General features: G+C 46.1%; 1 protein-coding gene across 2 annotated transcripts in view; it reads right to left on the bottom strand.

Moving 5' to 3' along the window:
- Positions 1-6,886, bottom strand: part of LOC101700993 (putative adhesion G protein-coupled receptor F2P) — a 31,568-nt gene extending 24,682 nt beyond the window's left edge. For both annotated transcript variants that reach the window (XM_021259697.2, XM_021259700.2), the window contains exon 1: positions 6,390-6,886. The gene's annotated coding sequence lies outside the window, so the exon portion shown is untranslated. The remainder of the gene's footprint in view (positions 1-6,389) is intronic.
- Between the last annotated feature and the right edge of the window lie 5,627 nt (positions 6,887-12,513).

Genomic DNA, 12,513 nt, shown 5'->3' with positions numbered 1-12,513 from the left:
AAGGTCCAGAAATAAATGGTAATTTAAAGTTCTTGCTGTATTAAAAAATCACATGGCCTTTCAATATTTGAACTGCTAGGCAATGACAACTGTAGTTTTATTTTGTCCTTTTTTTAATCTCATAGAAATAAACAACACTTTAATATGTAAATACAGTAACTAGCTAATGCTGTTATTTATGTCAACTTAAGTTGCAGCTGTGTCCCTAGAAATCCTTTAAGGCTCTGTCCACATTGCCTGTCTGATGCTTTCTAAGGTTTATATACATCAGATGTATATTTTTGGTTGGCATAAGCTACTATTGTAATTGTTTTTGGTTCATAAAGAATTTTCTGATGGAATGGTAACTTCTCAAGGACTGTGAATAAACACATTTTTACATTTAAAAATTAACAAAAAGAATATATGATCTAAAAACCAGTCACCTTGTAGGACTCATAACCTCCAAAATAAAGCAACTGATTCACAACTGGAGGTCCATAAGATGAAATGTTCCAAATATAACACATAGGGTCTTTTAAAAATAAAAAGCAAGAAATTCCTTCCCCTTGTCTCTTATGAAAGAGAGAGAGAGAGAGAGAGAGGAGGAGGAGGAGGAGGAGGAAGGGAGGGAGGGAGGGAGACAGAGAGAGACAGGGAGGGAGGGAGAGAGAGAAAGAGAAAAAGAAAGAAAGAAAGAAAGAAAGAAAGAAAGAAAGAAAGAAAGAAAGAAAGAAAGAAAGAAAGAAAGAAAGAAGGAAAGAAAAAGAAAGAAAGAAAGAAAGAAAGAAAGAAAGAAAGAAAGAAAGAAAGAAAGAAAGAAAGAAAGAGAGAAAGAAAGAAAAAGAAAGAAAGAAAAAGAAAGGCATCCTGGTACACTGACTGGCTGGATCTGAAAAGAAATACTATTTCCAATCATTAAATCCAGATTATTTCCACACTCACAGGAGGTACATAAGTTATAATTGACATACATGTTTGGCAAACAGAAATGGAGCCCCACATTTCCAAGCAGCACCCTCACAGCCAAAACTTAAACAACCACGAAAACGGCTCCCTCTCCAGCCTTTTCCAGAGCCAGGGTGTCATGGGGCATTGGGGACACAGCCCAAAAGGGGCACACAGACCCCTGGGGGCAAAGCTGGTGAAATCAACAGGGAGAGAAGTATTCTAGGCTCTAGCAGCAATTTAATTTTGAAGCATCTCCTCCTATATCTCCACCAAAATCCTCCAGCCCAAAGCCACAGGAGACAAAACTGGCAGAAGGGAGACAGTGGTGCCTGCTGGGGCCTGTCCAGGGCCCAGTCCTTAGATGCAGGCTTCACTTGGCTGAAAACACACACATAGCTCCGAGAGCAGTGGTTTTAAAGGGTACTAATGGGTCAGAAGAGCTTTACAACTTGAATTCTTGCATCTTGACTAAGAAAGAGAGCGAGTATTGGAAAAGCAGCCACAAAGGTAAACAGAGCTCCAGACAGATGCGATCAGTCACCAGGGATACTTCAGTCCCCAGCACTGTCGTCTGAGATCACTGCTGATGCTTGTGTGATCGGGCTTTGCAATGAATGGTGGAGGTTTCAGGAGAGATGGGCTGGAGGGGTTCCCAGGCTCACTGTGGGTGCCGATCAGATGATCTCAGGGTAGAAGACGAGGCGTTGATCATTAACCAGCCAGATGCTATTTAGCAGACTCCAAGGCGTCTGTCCCACCAGACTGCCGCCACCACAGAGGCACAAAGTGCAGCAGCCCACACCCTTGCTCTTGTCTGTGCTACTGAAGTGACTTCCACAACTGTCTAACAGCAGGGAGCTGCCCTGCCTGACTCCACAGTTACTCAGCAGCAAGTTTGGGGTATGAACCCAGGTCAGATTTTCTTTTTTAGAATATCATGTGGCTTTTCTAAAATAAGCAAGAGGTGATCTTTCTATGGGCTGAGTTTTCAGAGCATTTTCACATATAACATTCATCTTGGTGTCTCGATATTTTATGAGGTGGGCAGAGCAGATATTATCTGTTACTTCTCTCAGAGATGAAACGGTGGTTCAGACAGGAAGTGGCTTTCCTAAGGTCGTACTCCAAGTTAATGGGAGATCTAGATTCTTTTCTGACTCCTGATCTAGGACTTTTTAACCTAAAATCATTGTCCCTTGGTATTCAGGGGAATGGGCTGGGACCTTCCCTGGACACCAGAATTCACAGACTCTGAAGTCCCTTACGTGAAACAGTATTGTGTTTGCGTATGATCTACGTATGTCTGTCCTTGTCCTTTAAACCGTCTCTGATTATTTATAATGCCTTGCATACTGTGAATGCTACGTAAATAGCTATTATAGTATGTTGCTTAGGGAATAATGACAAGGAGAAAATCCGTGCATGTGCAGTACAGGTGGAATCTGCATATGTATTTATTTTCACACATAGCTGGTTGGATCCACAGATGTGGAACTGGTGGGTCAGGAGGCTGACCGCAACACTTGTGTCATCACTGGAGGTGGAGAGCACTGGGCGTCACCTCCAGCAAAGCTCTGGACCCAACAGCTGCGTGGTTTGTGGCATCCTAGGCAAGTTTGGGCATTGTCCCCTCAGCAGTGGTCAGGGCCAGAGGTACCATCTCAGGGCAATAAGCCAAATGCTTGGGAGCCAGGATGATGGTCTAAGCCCCAAGCTACACACCAGGTACATGTGTGAGATCTGGGTTTATCCAGAAGCCCAGTTTATGCAACATGAGATCATTTTCCTCGACTGCCCAGCCTCAGCCATCTTCTCTAAGCCTATTTTGCATTGGACACTTTTCTCTCTGCATGCAGGTGCCATTCAGAGCTGAGAACTGGGTACTACTCATCCCAAAACATAAACAATGAGCGGTGACCATGTGCAGGTGTATGGGTACTGGCTGAGGTGTGCCCGGAAGTCTTCGTCCTATGAGTCACCCCAGAACCAAGGAGAGTTTCACCTGGCAGTCAGAGGCTGCCAGGAGAGAGGCTGCAAAAATCTATACAATTGGATGGAAGCTCAGATAACCAGGAAAATCCAAACAATGATAGTGGCATGGCCTAGGACTGTCACACACAGATAACCAGCCGAACCCATAGGTTTACCAATGTCCATCGCAGGCAGAGTGACAGCATGGAAACACAGAGATGTCACACAGTGACAAAACAACACATTATGAGGCGTCTATATGCAGAAATATTGTACAAATATTAAACACAATACTTATGCAGGGCCTGGATAATACAGTAGTATGAGGTAGCAGCAGGCTAGAGCTTTTAGTATTAGTAGGAAGAACAGTCAGTAAGATTCTATACACACATCCACAGAAAACCTCTGTCTTGATTTCTCACCCATCTGGAAGTGAATCTAATATTTTCAGCACCTAATACTGGAAACCAGGAAAATTTTCTCTAATTCCAAAAAATAAATAAAGAGGTAAGATTTAACACAACACGTTAAAAACTCTAGAAAGGAAAAAAGTCAAAAATTCAAAATGCAGTAGAACGCACAATTTCTAAAGTTTTGCTCCATTTCTGTTCCCCTTAACCAATCCGTGGAGTAAACAGAATCTGCAGAAAGGGAAAAAATAGCAGGAAAAGGGGAGCTGATGTTTTCATTTCGGGAGAAGAAAGACAATGTGTATACACAACAGCAAGAGGGAGCCACGTTGAGCCATTATTCAAAGCAAGAACACAGATGCATTAGGGCGGGTCCAGAAACAGAAAAATTAGGATGTCCTTAGGTAGCACCACATCTGGAAAATTTGTCTCAAGATTTATGTGCTTCCATCACACAAACTGTTCCCACAGCTCTCTACCATCATGCAGGTTTCCAGAGACTTTGTTTGCCCTACAAAAGCCGTGTTCTTCTCATAACTAACCCTAACATCTCACGCTTCTATTTTCTCCTCCCTCGAGAGGACAAAGCCTAAGTAAAAATACGTCAAGGTTAGGAGGCTATGAAAATACACACAAATACCTAGCGGCTGGTCAAGAAAGAACGATTTCTGACCTACGGATGTTCATGAAAGCATTATTCCAGCAGTTGCATGGTGGAAATCCTCGAGGATACACTGGCCAGAAAGAGCTCTCTTTCCTCTTTCTCAGATGGGAACTTTGAGGAGCATCTATGTCCACTCTGATCACAGGGTGGGAGTGTACACTCAGCACCCAGTGAACTTTATCAACTGCAACTTAGGCTTTCTGATTCTTACGAAACTCAGTTCTCTCCCTCTTCCCCTCTCCCTCCCCCCTTCCTCTCCCCCTCCCCCTAGAAACAGGGATATAAGAATTGTGGGTAACTATTTATGACTATTTTACAAAGGGAAACAGGAAAAATGTTCTTGAATTAATATTCAAAAGTAAAAGGCCATACAAAATCCAGGGCTCCCTAACACCCATGACTGTTCCCCATCCTGGAGGCTCTTTGCCTCCTCCACTCCTTATGCTTCACAGTCTTCCTTATATTTCATCTCTTTCCTTTCTGTTTCCTTTACCTCCCACCGGAGTGCATCCTTTCGAGGTTCTTTTAGTGACCAGTGGATGATAAACATCTTAATCTTTAAATCTCCAAAAGCATGGCTTTTTCTCTCCTTCCTGATGATTAAGTGAGAGAGCGGGCATCCGGACTTTCCTTGTTTCTAAGGGTGAACTGGTAACAGTGTGTTTCTTGAGCAAAAGGGACTTTTGCTCCCACTGCATTCCACATTCAGGAATGGCTTTCCAGAATAAAGAAGGCAGAAGCACAGCGTTTGCCAGAGCATACTGCTGATGACATTTAAAACTTGACTGTTAGTTCTATTATTCTTTTTAAACATATTCAGAAATATTGTTCTTGGTAGACACTGCACCTATTATCAACTACTCCTGGGGCCCGTTGCTGCCACCCTGGAGGTAAGATAGAAGAAACAAAGATAAGTAGAAAGGAGGCAAGGAAAATCATAACTAAAAAATCATAATTTTAAGAAGGCTGCAACTTCTGGGGTCCAGTCAAAGATGGCCAAGGTGGTCCATACCAGCAATTCCTTCATTGACATTTAGGCACCTCTCTGTCTAGACTCATGACATTCACATTTCTCAGGGATACTGTTAGCTTACAGATTGGCTTAAATTTTAAAAAGTAAAAAACAGGAATGTGAGCCTAGGAGTAGGTTGAGAGAATTCAAAGAATGCTTAAATTATCCATCTTAGACAAAAAAAATAACTGGGCTCATACCTATAAAAGGGCCTAGCAACCTCAGGGATACAGGCCAAATTTTCCTGGGGTTCCCATACTCTCAAGAGAAGCATCAGTGTACCCAGCTCCAGGAAACAATGTACCCCTCGCTCGTGAGCCCCACGCTCTATTTTTTGAGTATGTACTTTTACTTTTCTGCCTAATGAATACGTTTATCCTTTTACTGATATGTCTTGAAAATTCTGTGATGGGAGGGTGGGTTTCACATCTCCCCTTGGGGAACCCTCACTCCAACTCCCCTTGCTGGGTCCAGTTTTAGAAGGACCACCAGGTCTCCCGGGCTGTGTGGGATGCTGCTTTGATCTCGTCATCTTGAATAAATGTCTTGGTTTCTGTTTACAAATTTTCACTCATTCTGCAAAAAGCACTGGTGCTGTGACTCTCTATTATGCAAGCACTCTTGCCAAGGGATTTGAACCTGCGAGACTGTAGTGGACAATCCACTGAGAGACAAAAGGCATGCAGTCTACCAAGGCTAACTTAGGCTTCCTGACAATAGACTTCAAATCGTTTATCTGAGCTACTGACAAGGCGATGTGTCTATCTGGTAAGAACATCAGTGAACTCTGACAGAGAATTCTGTAGGGAAAGGAAGGAAGAAGGTCAGGCCAGGAACCAATTGATCCCACTTTTGGGAATAGAATGGATCATATCATAGGTGCCCAGGTATCCTGCACCTGTGAACCAGGAGAAATCTTGGGTTATCTGAGGAAAAGAGCAATGAGGACCAAGAAATGGAGGGCCACAGGCCATTCCTCAGCCATGAGGGTTTCCTGAGGACCTGTAGTGCCTCTGGCTTCAAGTTGGTTTGAGATTGGTGAAACCATAACAACAAATCAAAATTGCACATAGGATGCTATCAGTTCGGATGGGGAAAGGACACGAATTGTTTATTAACCTGTATGTTTACACTTGGCCACCTAGAGCTCATGGATTCCAGTTTTTCTCCATTCTGGAACTCAGATAGGATGAGAGGAGAACAGAACAAGACCTGAAAATAAAGATGTGTCCACACCAGCCTGCGGCTCCCACGGGTCATGAGAAGAGCTCCCAGTTACCAGAGGCCTTCTTACACTGGCCTCCTGCATGCGTTATTAGTTTAGCCCCAAATGCCCAAAGTCTCATGAATACAGAGTCGCCCTGGCTGCTGGTTTCTGAACTGAGAGGACGTGGGTACTCACCACAGCTGCAGGCACCAAGTCAGAGATCCTGCCACTCCCTGGAGCTGGAGCTGCAGCCTCTCAGGCCCGAGCATCGTATCTTGGCTCACATCAGCACTGGTTCAGAGCTCTCTGCGCAGCCAGAGGCACCTGGGCACTGAAGAGGTACCGGGCTGGCAGACTGGCCCTGCTTGGGAGGGTGGGTGCTGGGCAGAGGTGAGTCACAGCTGGGTGACACCCACAGGTGCTGCCTGGAGCACAGCCTCCCATCTCAGCAAGGGTCCGGGCTGTGGAGGGGCACAGGGTCTGTGGGACTGAGAGACAGATATGCTCTTGGAGGTCACCCGAGCCCAAGCCCACTTGTGGGTGAGCAGACAGAGCAAGTGCTCTGGGCCAGGAAAGGGCAGGACCGGGCCCACCCTCCTGCCCGGTGATGCCCCGACCCTGGGTACGTGGTGCCCTGCTGACCCTGTGCGCCCTCTCCAGCACCCTGTGAGGCCATGCCCCTGCCCCTGCCCCTCCCACCTTGACCTTGGTATCTTCACACTGGGCTCTGTTTCCCCTCCCCGGCTTCTCCCAAGGCTGCAGGCCCAGCCTGCTCTTCCTGCAGTGACGCTCACACATGCTGGGCCACACCCTCTGCTTTCTGAGGCCTCTACTACAGCCTAGGGCCCCACCCGTGCTGCGCCCAGCTGACTCACACATGTTCTCAGGCATCTCCTGCCTCATCGAGATCCCCACCACCAGCCTCCTCGGGATGGGGCACCTAACCCTGGCACCACCTAATGGTTTAGGTTTCAGCTTTTAGAAGCCTTCCTGGAAGAGGCTGCCATTATTCAGACTCAAACCTAGGCTGCCTTTTTTCTTACCAAAACCCAGCTTTGATCATACATGGTTGTTTTTGACCAGTCGTGAAAATCTAGGCCCGATGCTGGTCCCTGAACTAAAGTAGGCAGGTAACCACATCCATCTGCTGTGAGGCAAGGGAAGTTCTGGGGAGGATGCTTTTCGAAACAAACGACAGAACTACACTCGGGAAGGAAAAAAAGTCATCTTGTCCTCACTTCCCTACTCTGCCTCCTTTTTGCCTCTAGAAACTGAAAGGAGGCAGTGTCTGCTGCTAGAGCAGTCACCTTGCCATCGTGAGGCAAAGAGCCTGAGGAATATGCCGATGTGTTGAGGATGGGGCAATGGAAAACCCTTGGTCCTTGATGACATCAACAAAGTGCTGAACCCACCATCCGAATGATAGCCTCTGGCTTTAAAATAAATAATGTTCCCGGAACTTCTGGCACTGTTTTTTGTTACTTGTAGTCAAAACAGCTTAATTGACACTCTTAGAATGCTACCCAGATAGCACCCAAAGCGTGCCATACGTCACTCATTTTCATTAAGCATGCTCAATGATGGCAGTGCGCTCAGGAGACGCTGTGTGACTGTTAATTCTGCGGCTCTGTGTGTGCACACAGGACCTGTGGGGGCTGGGTCAGCCCTGCCTCTTGGCCTCTGCTGTGGTCAGGAGTCATGGGGACGGGAGATGGACGAGGCTGGGCCCCATGGGACATGGCTGAGACGGGTGTACTCTGTCCCACCCCCAATACCCACCTGTGCCGGCGGCTGTGGGGTGGGAGAAGGACCTGTCTGGCTCACACTTCTGGAGGTCCAGGCCACTGTGACTTGGCCTGGGAAGCAGCAGCCCGCTGTGGTGGGGGCAGTCGGCATAAGAGAGGGAGAGAAGGGGCAGGGTGCCAATGGCACTCCAAGGGCGCATCCTGCTCCCACTGGGCCCCCCAGGGCCCCAGCACAGGGGCGTTTGGGGGACACTTAGCAAAGCCCTAGCAGCACCTGGTGCTAGACACACACCCACAAAGGTGACCGACAAGGACACACAGAGCTGTTCGTTGGTCCCAAAGCATTAGGCTTACAAGAGCCATTCTGAGTACTCATCAGACTTCTAGAGGAAACTGGGCCATGCAGGGCCAGTCCCCAGGACGCAGTCCTTCAAGCCATGCTGCTGTTATTGTACCCAAGTGCACTAAATGCGCCTCAGTGTCCCAGACAGGCCTGCTGGTGGTACAGCACTCCTTCAAACCCTGCCAGGTGCTCTTTTACACCCAACCCGAAAGCACATCTTCTCCACGTCTGTCCACAAGCAGCTGAACCCATCAGCCACACCAGGAGACCGTGAGAGGGGTTGATGGCCACATTCTGCGACTTCTCTTGGTCTGGGTGAGGCAGAAGCGCCCACCAGATGAAATGGAGACACAGAAGGGGAGGGGAGTGTGTGGCATAAAGCCCTGGGCCACCCAGAGTGCAAGTGCCTTCAAGACATGGACGTCCCCCAGGAATGGGCAAGACAGGTCACTTCCGTATCTGTCATCCTGACCCAGCTGCCACTTTTCTCCCCACATGGGGAACAAGAGGGAAAGGCTTTGAGTCGTGGCGAGAATTCTCTTTACATCTCTCATAGGTAAGAGAAGAGACAAAAAGCGCAGCGAGTTGCCAAGCACACATAGCCACTCACTTTCAGAGCCAGGCCAGAATTCCACAACCTGTCTGCTTTCCTCTACCAGGCGGTACTGTGCTCAGGGACAGCTGCGCAGGCTGGTGAGGTCGTTCTGGGTGTGCTCAATGGCCAGGAGCAATGGTTTTATTTGCAAATGCCCCAGCTTCTTCGGTGTGTCTGGAGTAACACACTGTGAGGTGTCAGCATGGACATACCGAAGCTGGGCTTGGACTGCCACCTAGTGGCCATTTGATGTCTTTTTGGAAGTTAAGTAGGATTTTTTTTCTTCATGTTTTTGCCATGAGAAGCCATGAAAATTGTTTGCAAAAATGTACACTAAGAAATTAAGAATGTTTCTTAAAATTTTATGTGCACATGTAACAGGGAAATATAAAAAGTGTAGGATCACCAAAATTCTTTTCTTTCCAATGGGAAAATTGGATGCTCAGAGATTACAGAGAGGATCAAGAGGGAAAAAGTGAAACTAGAGGATTCTAGCTCCTTATTCTGACGCTTTCTCTGCCCATCACTTCCCAAGAGAAGCTAGATCAAGGCTGCAAACCAGGCTGCCTGGCCCCACAGTGGCCCCACCCCTGCCTGGCTGGTGGTCTTGGCCGACCTGCTTAACACCTTGCTGAGCCATTTCCTGTCTGAAGGGTGACATAAACAGCACACAGGATGGTTGAATGATGAGGTGACTAAGATAGTGGCTGCTTGGAATCATGCTTGGAAAGCACAGTATCAATCTTGCTCGGAATAGATGACATGCCCCCTATTTGTAAAGATGAACTTAATATAAACCTTAGGGTAAAGTGACCACTTAAAGTTCAGTGTGAGGAATAGAACAGACATGGTAAGGCTGGATGCAGGGCCCCTGGGGGCACTTGGTGTGATGGCCTTGAGACAGTCCAGTTGAATGCTTGAACACTTGAAGGGGAAAGATGGGAAGGCAGGAGGAGCAGGTTGAAGAACAGAGCCAACCTCGCCTTTGGTGTCCTGATTCATCTGCTAAACTTTTACTGATTGTCAGAGCCATTCCAGGCTAAGGTCAGCAGTTCAAAAGTGTGGTCCAAAAGTCAAAGCTCCTTTCCCCAAACCAAGGTGTGGTTGCCGTGCTAGTAGTGGAATGGTGGAAACACCACCTTGCCCAGACTGGAACGCCTCACTTGACCCTGTGCACCTCAGCCTGCTGGGTCCCTCTTCTCTTGGAACTTCACATACTGCACAAAGACAGGTAAATCTCCTGCACCAGATCTTTACGACTGGGAATGGTCTATAGTGATCAGGCCTAGATACTAAAGTGATGCTGGATTCACAAAAGGAATTGGAAACCTGTCCACAATCAGTGAAAACAGCTATGATCCCATCTGGCCTGGCTTTTTTCAGTGGTAGAGCTTTAAATGCATTTCCTACTTATTTACGTTGTATCTAAAATTTTCCTTTTTGTTTTTTTTCCCCCACTGGTACTCAGGGCTTTGGGCTTGCCAGGCAGACACGGTGCCTCTGAGCTACAACCCTGGCCCTAAAATTTTCAATTTTTAGAGTCAATACACATTATCCTTAAGCTTCATAACTTAACAGATGATGACACAGATCTTATGATACAGGTTTTAATCAATTCTTTTTTCAGAACAACTTTTCTGCTAGACATCTGATAGATACTGGTCTATAAAGATGCTTGTAATGATTACTTGTATCTACTATAAAGATATTTGCTATAAAGATACTTGTAGCTGCTCCCCATTGAATGTTGTCAGGTATTTGTTGAAGGGACAAGGATAACCAAGAGGGAGAGAACTATAAATTCGGTTTATCTCAAAACACCATCTTAATAAATCTGTTGTCATCCCTAAGAGTTATGTCTCCCCTTGCATGCAGTTATGTCTCCTCGGCATGCAAATCAGCAGGGTAAGTCAGTGCACTTTCAGTCTGTCACCCTACTGCCCTAACTGCACAAGATTTAGGCCCAAAATGGTCATGTGGGTTTTTTTTTTTTAAATCCCTGCTGGGCCTGGTGGTGCACACCTCTAATCCCTGCTGCTCAAGAGGCTGAGACTGGAGGATTGGAAGTTCAAGGTCAGCCTGGTCCACTTAGGCCTCAAAATGAAGCAAAGGGCTGGGGGTGCAGCTCAGTGGTGGAGCCCTTACGTAGCACGGCCAAGGCCATGTTCCATCTCCAATACTATGAAAACAAGAGATGATATCTCCATGTGGCCATCTAGGGAAGCTCGTCAGAGGTCTGATGTTCAGGCTGCTCCTTCATTTTGCTCCAAGTCTCTTGGGCAGTTGGGAAGTATTTTTAATGTAAACCGTGGCTGTTTATTTCATCTGAAAGGAAATATTTTTATCATGTTTTCTTACCCACAGAATATTTTTCATTGCATGTATTAGCTTATCTCAGTATGTTTCAATGGAGATGCTAAAATGATAAAAATGTCACTGCTGTGACATAAAACTGGATTTGGCATTCTGTTCAATTAATAGGTCTATTTCTAAAAATGCACTATACCATTCATTAACAAATGGTTTCTATTCAAGAATTGTTAGTACATTTAAAATACTTTACTCTCTAATAGTTCATACACAATTTTAAAGGAGCTGCAAATTAATAAAAGGCTGTGGACTCAATAGGCAAGAATGTCATCCAAAGACTGCAAAATAATAACCACATTTGCACAATAGAAAAAAACTATTAGGTCTATACAAAAATCCTGATACCTATTTCTAAGTTTACTTTCCTTTTATAAAGTAAGCAGATTCGCAGTAAGGGGGTTAACAATAAAATAATGATAATGATATAAGATTCAGAAAAATATTTCAAAAACCGGGCCCAATCTCTCTTGAATCTTTGTTGGAAAATACTAAAGCCGAACAGATCACAGGAGTTAAACTGCTACTGAAACGAGACTGAATCTGAAACCTTTATCCCCCAACACAATCATCTGCACAGGGACAGCGACAGACCGTTTCTAGACCCGCACTGCAATTTCACGGTTCAGAGCCTCACACATAGGGCCAGGAATTTAGCTCAGTGGTTTCGCCACCTGCTGCGCAAGCGCAAGAACCTGAGTTCGATCCCTGGTACCAAAGGGAAAAAAAAAAAAAAAGAACCTCACACATAAACACTATACAGGCCAATAAAAAGTGACTCCAAGTTTTTCACACTAAAATGTCTCGAGTTATTTTGCACATGGTTTCCGCCCGGTGTTCCAGTCTTTGTTCCAAATCTGCCAGCACTTTCAGAAAGCCCAGCACCCCAGACACGGCCTATTTCCAGCGAGTCTGCAGCCTCCCATGTGTGGTACAGAGAGGAATGAGCCTCGCACACCCAGGCAAGCGCTCTGCCAGACCCCTGCTGCCCTCTCCATGCCCCTATTCTCTATTTGCAAGGAGACATTTTCGGTGGTGGGTTCAGAAAGCCAGCAAGCTTATGAGCAAGTCTGTGCCTGAGGAGCCAAGCAGTGGGTAACGAGACTCAAGGAGGGGTGTGGGCAGATTCAGAATCCTGGATTGTTTCAATCTCCTTATGAGCTTCTCAATTCTCCTTTCAAATCAACTTTTCGCAGATGATGGAAAAAATCTAACTGTGGCGAGTTCTTACACTGACACTGGCCCTTCTGTTTCCAGTGTTTAAGGCCT

The sequence above is a fragment of the Heterocephalus glaber genome, unplaced genomic scaffold, assembly GCF_053883595.1.
Source record: "Heterocephalus glaber isolate CG9 unplaced genomic scaffold, H.glaber_assembly_v1.0 deba00001497, whole genome shotgun sequence".
In the NCBI taxonomy this organism is placed as follows: Eukaryota; Metazoa; Chordata; class Mammalia; order Rodentia; family Bathyergidae; genus Heterocephalus; species Heterocephalus glaber.
This window is presented reverse-complemented; position numbering and strand designations above follow the sequence as displayed.